This window comes from Monodon monoceros, unplaced genomic scaffold (genome assembly GCF_005190385.1).
Source record: "Monodon monoceros isolate NGI ecotype Baffin Bay Population unplaced genomic scaffold, NGI_Narwhal_1 Super_Scaffold_19, whole genome shotgun sequence".
NCBI classification, from domain to species: Eukaryota; Metazoa; Chordata; class Mammalia; order Artiodactyla; family Monodontidae; genus Monodon; species Monodon monoceros.
Window position 1 is genome coordinate 37,501,843 of NW_021703775.1, and position 13,731 is coordinate 37,515,573.

General features: G+C 36.5%; 1 protein-coding gene across 1 annotated transcript in view; it reads right to left on the reverse strand.

The window, feature by feature from the left end:
- PEX13 (peroxisomal biogenesis factor 13) overlaps window positions 1-13,731 on the reverse strand; it is a 33,952-nt gene that overhangs the window by 19,744 nt on the left and 477 nt on the right. The window lies entirely within an intron of this gene.

Here is a 13,731-nt window from a genome sequence, read left to right on the forward strand (position 1 = left end):
GGCTGTTGCTCTGTGGCATGTGGGATCTTCCCGGACCAGGGTTCGAACCTGTGTCCCCTGCATTGGCAGGCGGATTCTTAACCACTGTGCCACCAGGGAAGCCCTCCAACTATTCTTTAGGTCACTGCTACTCAAGGGGCCAATCTGCAAGATAAGGAGCTTGCACTATAATGTAAATCAACAAATTCTTTCTTCACAGAGAAAGTTTTGCTATCAAGAAAATGCCACTTGAGGGCTTCCCTGGTGGCGCAGTGGTTGAGAGTCTGCCTGCCGATGCAGGGGACATGGGGTCGTGCCCCGGTCCGGGAAGATCCTACATGCCGCGGAGCGGCTAGGCCCGTGAGCCATGACCACTGAGCCTGCACGTCCGGAGCCTGTGCTCCGCAATGGGAGAGGCCACAACAGTGAGAGGCCCACGTACCGCAGAAAAAAAAAAAAAAAAAAAAAAAGAAAATGCCACTTGAGTGGTGGAGAGATAAACTGGAAGATTGGGATTGACATATACACACTACTATATATAAAATAGATAACTAATAAGGACCCTACTGTACAGCACAGGGAACTCTATTCAGTACTCTGTAATAGCCTATATGGGAAAAGAATCTAAAAAAGAGTGGATATATTTATATGTATAACTGATTCACTTTGCTGTACACCTGAAACTAATACAACATTGTAAACAACTATACTCCAATAAAAATTTAAAAGAAAAGAAAATGCCAGTTGAACTAAATGGTATGCTCAGGGTCAATTTGTTCTACATTCTGACACAAATTTCCTATCTTGTTGTGGACTGTTACTGCATAGTTCAAAAAATAGCAGCCAGCCCATAGACTCTCAGCAGCTACAGAACACACTTTGAGCAGTACTGCTCTAAGTCACTAATTCTCTATGTAATGGTGTCTAATCTGTTTCTAAATCCAACGAGCTCTCAATTTTGGTTACTGTATTTTTTGTTCTAGAAATTCCTTTCCTCTTTTAATAGTTTCCAATTCTCTGCCAAAATTCTTCAGCTTCTCTTTTATTGCCCTCAACATATTAAAGATAATTTAAAGTCTCTGCTAACTCCAATATCTAGAGTCCCTATGAATTTGTTTATCCAGATGTTAACTTAGCTGCCATTTATGTTACATAATGTCCTCCTGGGTCTGGCTATTTGATTTTGCTGTGCGTCAGCAATTATTATTGTAGCAGTAACTTGAGATTCTGGATGATGTTCTCTTTCTCCAGATGTGTTTCATTCTGGATATTGTTTCTTTTCATTTTTTTAAAAACTTGAAATGTAGTTGATTTACAATGTTGTATTAGTTGCAGGGGTACAGCAAAGTGATTCAGATATATTTATATATATATATATATATACACACACACACACACACATATAAAAGTGAATATGTATATTCTTTTTCAGATTCTTTTCTATTTTAAGTTATTACAAGATATTGAATATAGTTCCCTGTGCTATACATTAGTTCCCTGTGCTATACAATAGGTCCTTGTTGTTTATCTATTTTATATATAGTAATATGTATCTGGATATTGTTTTCTGAACTATTTTCTAATTTGGTTCAGGCAGGCTGCTATGGCTACTATCAATTCATGATGTCCCTAATTTCAGGAACTGATGATTTGACGCTGGGCTTCTGTTCCTATAAGGGCCTGTCTACTTCTTTTATACACTTATATCTAGATGTATCTTTTATACCCTTATATCTAGATGTACCTAACATTAGGCATGGGTAATTTATCAGTATCTCGTCTTGGAGGACGTCTGAACTCCAACCATGATTCAAGAGTCTGTCAAAAGTTCTACTCAACTAGCTTCATTATCTAAGCTGCTTCTTCTGAAATCAGCAGAAGCTTCTATGGGAAAAGTGCTTTCAAAGGCAATGCTCACCTTTGTGAATTTTTAACTTTCCTGAATCTGGGCTCCATAAATCTTTATCTTCTTTTTTGCCCTATAATGCCTTCCAGATGTTTTATATTCTGCTTAGCTTTCTACTTGTCCTCAATAGTTTTTCTTTTCCTAAAGTACTTATTCTGCCATCATCAAAAGTCCTTCCTATAATTCTTTGTCCATATTTTGTACAGTATCTTACATTTATTTATACATCTGACTCTTCCTGTAAACGGCAAGCTCCTCAAAGGCACGGGAGCTTTCCTTGTTTCTCCATCACCTAACTATAGTGCTTAGCATACAAATAGGTACTGATACAAACACTATACTGGAGTCTTTCATTAGTAAATATTTAATACACATATATCACACACTATTAATACAGATTTTTCTTTATATATCTTTGTATTATTTCATAAATTGTGATGAATATGTAACTTAAAAAATTATAGGGAATTAAATTTAAACATTTGGTAATAAAAAAATAAAGAGCTTTCCTCTTACTCTTGTGTTGTTTTTTTTTTAAATTTTGGCCACCCTGCTCAGCTTGTTGAATTTTAGTTCCCTATCAGGGACTGAACCCAGGCCTTCGGCAGTGAACATGAGGAGTCCTAACCACTGGACCACCAAGGAATTCACTCTTCTTTGGTTTTAATGCAGTCTGTTTCCGGCATACACAAGTGCATTCAGTGTGCATGTACAGTCTTGCTTTCTGTTACAACAAGCATAATGTGAGCTAAAGAAGCCTATGACTTAGAAGAACAATGATTTATTCTCATTGCTGAATGTGCAAAATCTCCCCCACCCAATTTTTTATCTTGAAAAGTTTCAAACAGGAAAAAAAAAAAACTGAAAGAAAAGTACAATGAATATCCACATACCTTCTATCTAGATTCAACAACTGCTATCATTTTGCCACATTTGCTTTCTCTTTATCACTCTCTAGTCTTTTAAAACTTCTTGAACTATTTGAAATTAACTTGTACACCTAATAAATTACTCCTAAATACCTCACAGGCATTTCCTAAGAATAAAGATGTTTTATACAAAAACATAATACTGTTTTCCCATCTTTGAAAATTAATAATTCCATATCTATTACCCAATTGATATTCAAAACATATCCATTACTCTCAAATATCTTTGTCTAAACAGTTTTATTGAGTTAAAATTCACATACCATAAAATTCACCCATTTAAAGTGTAAAAAGCAACAGTTTTCCATATATTCACAGAGCTGTACAACTATCACCATATGCAACTTCAGCACACTTTCATCATCCCAAATAGAAATCCCATATTTATTAGCAGTCGCTCCCCATTTCTTACCCTCCTCCAATCCTGGGCAATCACACTAATCTACTGTCTGTCTCTATAGGTTTGCCTACTTTGGACATTTCCTATATAATCGATTCTTGTTATTTGAGATAGTTATGCTCTATAAACCTGCAAACAATGAATCAGCAAATACTGAATCACTGCTCCTGGAGAAAACAAAGAGTTAGGTTCCTTCAAGCCTCTGGTCACAACATTTTCCTCTATCTACTGATCAATACATATACTTTTTTATGTATGTTTCTGTTTAAAGATACTTTATCTAATTACATTGTTGACTCATTAACAATGAATTCATGGCCAAAAGCACCACAACTCATGCCTGAACAAAGTTCATCTAATGCTAATATTTTCTCCATAAGGCCTTCTAGGAACACTTCAGCACTATGCTTAGGGGCCATTTAAAGACAGTGAAATCATCAACAAAAATGTGAAAAACGTGGCTGGCACTTAACTGATTTTGAAAAGGACACCTGTTTACAGTATGAGAGCTGAAACAAGCCAGAATGTTGCTTTTTTTTCACCCTTAGCTGAGAGATGACTCAGATCTTTCACTGCTCTATGTGTGTTTGAAAAGATCATGAAAATGCTTCAAGTACTGATTTTAGGGTTACAAATAAATTTCATCGAGTAGGAGAGTTTGCAAATGCTGAATCTGCAAATAATGAGGATCTACGGTAAATGAAACTTACAATATGTAGTATTTTGTGACTGGCTTCTTTCACTTAATGTTTTAAAGGTTCATCTATGTTGTAGCATGTATCAGTACCTCATTCTTTTTTATTACTATATTATATTTATCCATACATCAGCTGATAAACATTTGGGTTGTTTCCACTTTTGGGGTATTATGACTAATGCTTCTATGAACATTTATGTACAAATTTTTGTGTGAACATGTGTTTTCATGCTTCGTGGGGATGATACTGCTGGGTCATATCGTAACTCTGTGTTTACCCTTTTGAAGAACTGCCAAATTGTTTTCCAAAGCAACTGTACAATTTTATGTTCCCACCAGCAGTGCATGAGCGTTTCAATTTCTCTACATTTTGTCAACACTTGATATTATCTGTCTTTTTTACTATAGCCACCCTAGTGGGTGTGAAATGGTACATCACTGTGGGTTTTATTTACATTTCCCTAATGGTTAATGATATCGAGCATCTTTTCATGTGCTTATTGGCCAGTTTTAGATCTTCCTTGGAGAAATGTCTATTCACATACATTGCCCATTTAAAAAATTAGGTTATTTGTCTTTTTATCATTGAGTTGTAAAAGTCAAAATGTCTTTTTAGGTTTTTTTGAAACAAAAATTCAATTAAGTCTCACATATTGCATTTGGTTGGTTGTGTCCCTATTCTCATCTAAACAGAACAATAATGTCCTGGACTTTTTGAAGAGTCCAGTCAATTTCTTCTAGAGTGTCCCACATTCTGGATTTGTGTTACCCCCAAATGTTGTTTAACTATCCCCTATCCTCTATACTTCCAGTTAAACTGGAAGTATAAACTGGAAGTATGAACTGGAAGTATAAACTGGAAGTATGCATCTAAAGGTTTGATCTAAAGGTTTTGGCAAGCATAAATCATGAGCGAAGTTGTTTACCTCAGATTGTATTACATCATAAAAAAAGGAATAAAACTTTAAAAAGGGTCAGTAGACTACCAAATAGTGTAGTATATTCAGGTTTGGATGAAGCAGCTCTGAGGGTAAGTGCTCCACTCAAATGAAACTAGTTCATTGCTTGAGGCTGGGGACTGGGAAGTGCCACCTTGCCTCATAAAAATTTGCTGACAGTGGTAAAAGAGATTATAAAATTTGCTGACAACACTTTAAGATTTTTAGAAAGTTACAAAACTAAGAATGGGGGAAGACTCTGATAAAGCCTCAAACTCAGAAAATGAAACAAGTTAACAACTGACTCAATGACTTAATCTGCGATATCCTTAATCTAAGCCACTTTATACCAGATTCTTACATGGAGAGTGGATGCTGAGAGGGAGGTACAAGCAACAGGAAGCCTACTAGATAGAAAGAGCTGAATGTAGAAGGAAAAGTGAGACAACAGAACCCCAAAATTCCCACTCAAAATGGACATATCAAAAATACTACACACAAGAAGAAAAAAAAAACACAAAGGGACCAAAATAACAAAAATTAACAATAAGAATGAAAAGTCATTCAAGGAAAAACTAATTTTATATAATAGCTCATCAAAGATTCTAAATATGTTTAAAATGGTCAAAGAGATAAGCAGAACAAGAATAATATGAGATTGAATGGATTTTAAAAAGTCAAAGAGATAAATGTAGCAATAACATCTGTGAAATAAAAATTGAAAAAAAACCATGTAAATATGAAAAAAATTTCATTAGAAATCTTATACACAATGCCCACAGCCACAAGGCATCTTGTAACTATGAGGCAAAAAGAAAATTAGTTGTTGTACACTAAGGAACAGAGTAGAAATATGGAACTTGTGGAATTCTACTTCAAGTAATGGTATTCTAGGTAATCAGACCAACTCTTTCACAGAAAACAATTAGAAAAGCTAGAAAAAATATAAAATTATCTGTTTAAAGCATGAGAAGACAAGACACTGAGGAATTAGAGTCAAGATCCAGGAGTAGGAGAAAATCTAGAGAGCCCATTTTAGATGTTTCTCAAGGGAAGAGGGCCAATTCCAGAAGAGATGGCTGACAGGATGAGTTGAGTAGAGCTTTTAATAGACTCTCTGGGCTAAGGAGACAAAAACTAGAATTCAGAAGTCCCAAAAGAGGGACAAGATAAATGCCCACACTTCAGACTGGGACTTTAAACAGCCACATGCTAGGAGTAAGGGGAAAAAGGTTAACAAGAAGTAGACTAGCCCTGGGAGAAACTGAAAACCACAATTTCAAGTTAGCTCAAATTTGAAATTATTAAAATGATCTTAGATTGCTAGTGGCCCAAGGTGCCTATCAAAAGTAAAACTCTCTGGAGGAAGAGACCATCCTAGGCCTCAAATCACCTTAAATTATCTATATACAATGCCCAGCTCTCACTGAAAAATAATTGAGCCTCTATGATGACAAAACTACATGTTAAAAAAAAATGAGTGACATTAGCCAATATAAAATGATCCATATGGATCCAGATAATGGAGTTATCAGGTGGAGACTTTAAACAACTATGCTATACATATTCAAGGAAAAAAAGGCAAGATTGAGATTTTCAGCAGAGAATAGAAACTATAAAGCAGGACCAAATGGAAATTCTAAAACTAAAAGAATAAAATACCTGAAACTACGAACTCAATGACTGATTCGTTTACTATCAGATTAGACACACTGAAAGAAAAATACCGGTGAACTAGAAGAGTTCAGAAGAAAATACCCAGAATGAAGCATGAGTAACAAAAGGATACATACAGAAATGAGTGTAAGATACAGAGTGTATAGTGAAATATAGAGCATATATGTAATTGGGGTCAGAGAAATGAAAAGAGGATGGGCAGAAGAGATATTTAAAGAAATAATGGTTGAGCCTTTTCTGAAATCAATGAAAGACATCAAGTCAGATTCAAGTATCTCTATGAATCCCACCAAAAATAATATAATGAAAAGTACATTGAAGCCCAACAAAGTATAACTGCTGGAAAAAAAAAAAAAAAAGAGATTCCTTTCGAAGGAGCAAGAGTAAGACAAAGATGACTGAAAATGCCAGAAAGCTGACAGACAAAAAGGAAGCCAAGAAAAATGTAGGTCCCCTGATGACAATGGTGAGTTAGCAGATCTCTAGACTTCTTATCAACTAAACAATAAATGCCTCTATAGTTGAAAGCACAGAAAGTCAGATATTGTTACTTGGAGCAGAACTATTCCTGGTATGTTTAATAGTAGTTCCAGAAGAAGAGATGGGAAAGAATAGTGCTCAAACAATATTTAAAGATAGGATTCGTGAGAGTTTTCCTGAATTAAAGACAGATGTGAATCCTCGGATTCAACACTGTGGGTACTGAGCATGAACATTGTAGCTGCTGAGCAGGAGGAAAATATATACATGTACATATGTATATCTGAATATTTGAACCTAGATAGAGCCTAATAAAGCTGTAGAGGACCAAGGTAAGGGAAAATCTTAAAGGCTGCTAAGGAGAACATAGTCTGTAAAGGAATAAAAATTAGACTCAATAGAAAAATTTCTGTAGCTACAAAACTCTGATACCAAGCCAGAAAGGTATAATACAAAGAAAGAAAATCATAGGCCAATTAGGAACATATATGCAAAGATCTTAAAATATTAGATTTCAACATTGTATTTTTTTTAAAAAAATCAAAATTTAGCAGAGTTCATCCAGAAACGCAAGGATGATTCAACATTGGACAACTAATTGATGCAATAAACCACATTTTCATATTAAAATAAAAACACATAATTATCCCAACAGATGCAGAAAAGTTATTCATAAAATTTAATACCCCTTCATAATAAAAATCTGAGCAAGGTAGAGAGATAGAAGTTTGATAGGATATCTATCAAAAACAAAAAGCAAACATCATAATTTATAGTGAGACTTGAGAAGCATTCCAATGAAAGTCTGGAACCATACAAAGATGTTGGCAATTTATGTTGGCTTATTTGTAAATGACAGGATTGTCAACATAGGACTCAAAAGAATTTCAACCAAACCATCAGAACAAATTAAGAGTCTGACATTATGCTGGATATAATATTTATATCTTATAAACGATGAGAAAGGACTTCATGGAAACAATTATAAAACACTACTTAAAGCAAAAAAGAATGTCAAAATCTCACCAATTGCACCTTACACAATATTCATGGATGAAAAGGCTTACTTGATCTTTACATAAAAGTTCCAATAAAATATAAAGTTCTAATAAAAATCCCAATAAGTCTTTTTATAAAGGCTAAATGCAACAAAGGCAATTATGAAGAACAGCAATGTGTGGAGGATCTTGACATACCAAATACCAAAACTTATTATAAAGACAGTGTGGTGTTAGCATAAGAATAGATAAATACAGCAACAGAACATATTATAAAGTCCCCCAAAGAGAACCACACATTTAGGAAAACTTGGTGTGATATAGATGGCATTATAAAGTAGTATGGAATAAACTACTTAATAAATGGTGCTGGGATGATAAGTTATCCACATGGAAAAGAATTGAATTCTCTATTTCACACTGATTTTTGTACAACAAAGCCAGTTCCAGGTGGATTAAAGATATGAATGGGGGGCTCCCCTGGTGGCACAGTGGTTGAGAGTCCGCCTGCTGATGCAGGGGACAAAGGTTCGTGTCCTGGTCCAGGAGGATCCCACATGCCGCGGAGCGGCTGGGCCCGTGAGCCATGGCCGCTGAGCCTGTGCGTTCGGAGCCTGTGCTCCGCAGCGGGAGAGGCCACAACGGTGAGAGGGCCTGCGTACCGCAAAAAAAAAAAAAAAAAAGATATGAATGGGAAGTGAACAGTTAAAAGAAGATATAGAGAAAAATTTTCCTGATCTGAGGTAGAAAGGGTTTCTTAACCAAGACAGAAAAAGCACAAATAAAAGATGAAAAATTTGGCTATATTAAAATTAAAATATCTGTACAACAAAAATGAACATGAGTGTAAATAAAGCAATAAGACAAGTCAAAGATTGAAAGATAAAAACAAAATAGGATCAGTACAAACAATAAAGTACTCCTACAAATTGATAAGCAAAGATAAAGCCAACATAAAAGTGGGCAAAAGATTACCAACAGAAAAAATTTCAAATCAACATTCAAAAAGATCCTCAATTTTATTACTGATCAGAGAAGTGCAAATTAAATACCATTTCACATCTATTAGATTGGTAAATACAGTACTACAAAATAACATCAAGTGTTGGAAAAAATGTAGAGAAACAGAATACCTTGCTAGTGAAAATGTAAAAATTGGTATACGACCACTTCGAGGAGCACCTTGGTGATAGTCAGTACTTGAAGATAAGCATACCCTTCCAACAAGCAACTCTCCTCCCAGAAAACCTCTTGGAAACGTGCACAGGGAGAAAGACACATGAATGTTGACTGCAGTAGCTTTAAATATTTAACAACTAATACTCTAATATCTATAACAGAACAAATAGTTTGCTTTTATATAACAGAATATCCTATGGCAGTTAAAACGAACTACAGGCATACCTCATTTTATGATGCCTTGCTTTACTGCGCTTTGCAGATCGTGTTTTTTACAAATTGAAGGCTTGTTGCAACCCTGTGTCAAGCCCATCTATCTGCACCATTGTTTGAACAGCATTTGCTCACTTAGTGTCTCTGTGTCGCATTCTGGTAATTCTCACAATATTTCAAACTTTTTCATTACCATTATATTTGTTATGGTGATCAGTGATCTCTTATGTTACTATTCTAGTTGTTTTAGGACACCATGAACTGTGCCCCTATAAGACAGCAAACTCTCAAAATAAATGTGTGTGTTCTGACTGCTCCAGCGACCAGCCTTTCCTCCCAAGTCTCTCTCTCTTCTCGAGATTCCCTTATTCCCTAAGACATAAGAATGTTGAAATTAGGCCAGTTAATAACCCTACAACGGCCTCTAAGTGTTCAAGTGAAAGGAAGAGTCACACGCCTCTAAATCAAAAGCTAGAAATGATTAAGCTTAGAGAGGAAGGCATGTCAAAGTCAGGATAGGCCAAAGGCTAGGCCTCTTGCACCAAACCGTTAGCCAAGCTGTGAATGCAAAGGAAAAGTTCTTGAAGGATATTAAAAGTGCTACTCCAGTGAACACGCTATTGATAAAGTGAAACAGCCTTATTGCTGACATGACGAAAGTTTTAGTGGTCTAGCTAAATCAAAGCAGCCATTAACATTCCCTTAAGCCAAATCCTAATCCAGAGCAAGGCCCTAACTCTTCTCAATTCTGTGAAGACTGAGAGGTGAGGAAGCTGCAGAAGAAAAGTCTGAAGCTAGCAGAGGTTGTTTCAGGAGGTTTAAGGAAAGAAGCCATCTACATAACATAAGAGTGCAAGGTAAAGCTGCAAGTGCTGGTGTAGAAGCTCCAGCAAGTTATCTAGAAGATCTAGCTAAGATAATTAATGAAGGTGGCTATGCTAAACAACAGATTTTCAACGCGGACAAAATAGCCTTCTATGGGAAGAAGATGCCATCTAGGGCTTTCATGGCTAGAGGGAAGGCAATACCAGGCTTCAAAGCCTCAAAGGACAAGCTGACTCTCTTGTTAGGGGCTAATGCAGCTGGAACTTGAAGATGAAGCCAATGCTCATTTACCATTCTGAAAATCCTAAGGCCCTTAAGAATTATGCTAAATCTACTCTGCCTGTGCTCTATCAGTGGAACAACAAAGCCTGCATGACAGCACATCTGTTTACAATATGGTTTACTAAATATTTTAAGCCCACTGTTGAGACCTAGTGCTCAGAAGAAAAGATTCCTTTCAAAATATTACTGCTCACTGATAATGCAACTGGTCACCCAAGAGCTGATGGAGGTGTACAATGAGATTAATGTTGTTTTCATGTCTGCTAGCACAATATCCATTCTGTAGCCCATGGATCAAGGAGTCATTTCGACTTTTAAGTCTTATTATCTAAGAAATAAATTTCATAAGGCTATAGCTGCCATAGATAGTGATTTCGCTGATGGACTTGGGCAAAGTAAATTGAAACCCTTTCTAAAAGGATTCACCATTTTAGATGCCATTAAGAACATCTGTGATACATGGGATGAGTTCAAAATATCAACTTTAACAGGAGTTTGGAAGAAGTTGATTCCAACCCTCATGGATGACTTTAAAGGGGTTCAAGACTTCCGTGAAGCAAGTAACTACAGATGTGGTAGAAATAGCAAGAGAACTAAAAATAAAAGTGAAGCCTAAAGATGTAACTGAATTGCTGTAATCTCATGATAAGACTTTAACAGATGAGGAGCTGCTTCTTATGGGTAAGCAAAGAAAGTGGTTTCTTGAGATGGCATCCACTCCTGGTGAAGAAGATATGAAGATTGTTGAAATGACAACAAGGGATTTAGACTACTATGTAAATTTAGTTGATAAAGCAGCATCAGGGTTTGAGAAGATTTACTCCAATTTTGAAAGAAGTTCTACTGTGGGTAAAATGCTATCAAACAGTACTGCATGCTACAGAGAAATGTTCGAGAAAGGAAGACTCAACCAATGTGGCAAACTTCATTGTTGTCTTATTTAAAGAAACTGCCACAACCACCCCAGCCTTCAGCAACCACCTCCAATGAATCAACATCGAGGCAAGACTATCCACCAACAAAAAGATTACAACTGGCTGAAGGCTCAGACGATGGTCATAATTTTTTAGCAATGAAGTATCTTTAAGGTTATATACATTGTTTCTTTAGACATAATGCTATTGCACACTTAATAGACTACAGTAGAGTGTAAACATAACTTTTATATGCACTGGGAAACCAAAAAAACTCATGTGACTCGCTTTATTGCGATATTCATTCACTTTATTGCGATATTTGATTTACTGCGGTGGTCTGAATCCAACCTGCAATACCTCCCAAGTATACCTGTACAGTTACAAGAATGAACAAGATAAATCTCAAAATAAATAATACTTAGTGGAAAAACACTTTGCAAATGATACATACAGTTCGAATATATTTAAAGTCAAAAATATACTGAATAATAATACATACATATATACATATGTAATGTACATACAAAGCTAAATACTGAAGTATAAAAACTAAATAGGGACAGTAGTTACCGTAGGAAAGAAGAATGGGAGGGTTTAACTGTTGCTCTAATTTTTATTTTTTTAAAAATCTGAGGCGAATCTGGTAAAATGTTAATATTTCTTAAAGCTGGGAGCTAATACACAAGTATTCATCATCTTACTCTCTACCAGTCTCTAGGTGTTTAAAATACTTCACATTTTCTTAAAAAGTGGGAAAATGGTTAATCTTACATAAACAGAACTTTAACAGATGCAAAAATAAAACGTCTCTCTTCTAAAGAGCAGTCCAAATTTTTAAAGAAGGTCAAACCACTCATAAAAAAAGGTAGCAGATGCTACCTTTATATTAGCAAAAAATGCTAATCTGCCTGCTAATGCAGGGGCCACGGGTTTGAGCCCTGGTCTGGGAAGATCCCACATGCTGAGGATCAACTAAGCCCGTGCGCCACAACTACTGAGCCTGTGCTCTAGAGCCCGCGAGCCACAACTACTGAAGCCCATGTGCCTCGAGCCCATGCTCCGCAACAAGAGAAGCCACTTCCATGAGAAGCCCACCCACCGCAACGAAGAGTAACCCCTGCTCGCTGCCAACTAGAGAAAGCCTGTGCGCAGCAACGAAGACCCAACGCAGCCAAAAATAAATTAAATAAATTTATTTTTTAAAAAGTAGCATAAAGTGTCATCCCAAGTTAATAGCATAATTAAAGCTTACTACTTATGTACCTTCATTATTAAATAAAGTAGCAATTGTGTTCAAACACCTTAAAAAAACATTACAAGATTTTAGAACATAGCAGAAATACATTCCAGTATGTTGGGGATTTCTATGTAAGTAAACCTACCACAGTAGGCAATGTGACATTCGAGTCTCACCATCTGAACTAAGATGCCCAGATCCACAGACTTAGAGAACAGAACTTATGATTACAAGGGCAGAAGGGATAGATTGGGAGTTTGGGATTGACAATGTACACACTGTTATATTTAAAATAGATAACCAACAAGGACCTACTGTATAGTACAGGGAACACTGCTTACTACTCTGTAATAACCTAAATGGGAAAAGAATTTGAAAAAGAATAGATACATGTATGTGTATAACTGAATCACTTTGCTGTACACCTGAAACTAACACATTATTAACCAACTCTGCTCCAATATAAAAAATTAAAAAAAAAGATGTCCAGATCCACCCAACACAAAACACGTTCTTCCTGGCAACAAGAGCCCATTCTCTATGTGAAATTCTTCTCTTTTATTCTATTTTAGCCTTTTTTGAGTTGTAGATCCATTTAACACTGATTAAAACCAAACAAAAAACCACAGGCCTTAGAAAAAAATCACACACTATCTAGCACACAAAGGCCACTCGTAGGCCTCAGTTTTTAACTCCCGCTTGTTGCTTTTCCAAATCTTTATCCGAAACATTGCTGAGTTATGCTGGAAAAGAACGCAAACTGTACAGGCTTGAGTTCCAGCTGTGTAAAAGTGACCTTCTGGGCTTTCACCAACTTGTCGAGAGATGGTTAAAAGCTTTCGAGAGACTTTGCTCCCTGACGAGCCGGGGCCGGGCAAATGCCTCTCTCACCTGCTACGGACCGAAAGTCTTAACTCTTTAAGGTGGGGATGGCGGGGGAAAGAGAGTCGTGCAGTTCAGTCAGGGTGTCCCCCAAACAGAAGGGACAGGTGGTACCTGACCCTTTCTTCCAAGCACCGGCACTCAGACAGGAGCCCAGGACTATCGCTACCCGCCCCCCCCCCCCCCCCCCCC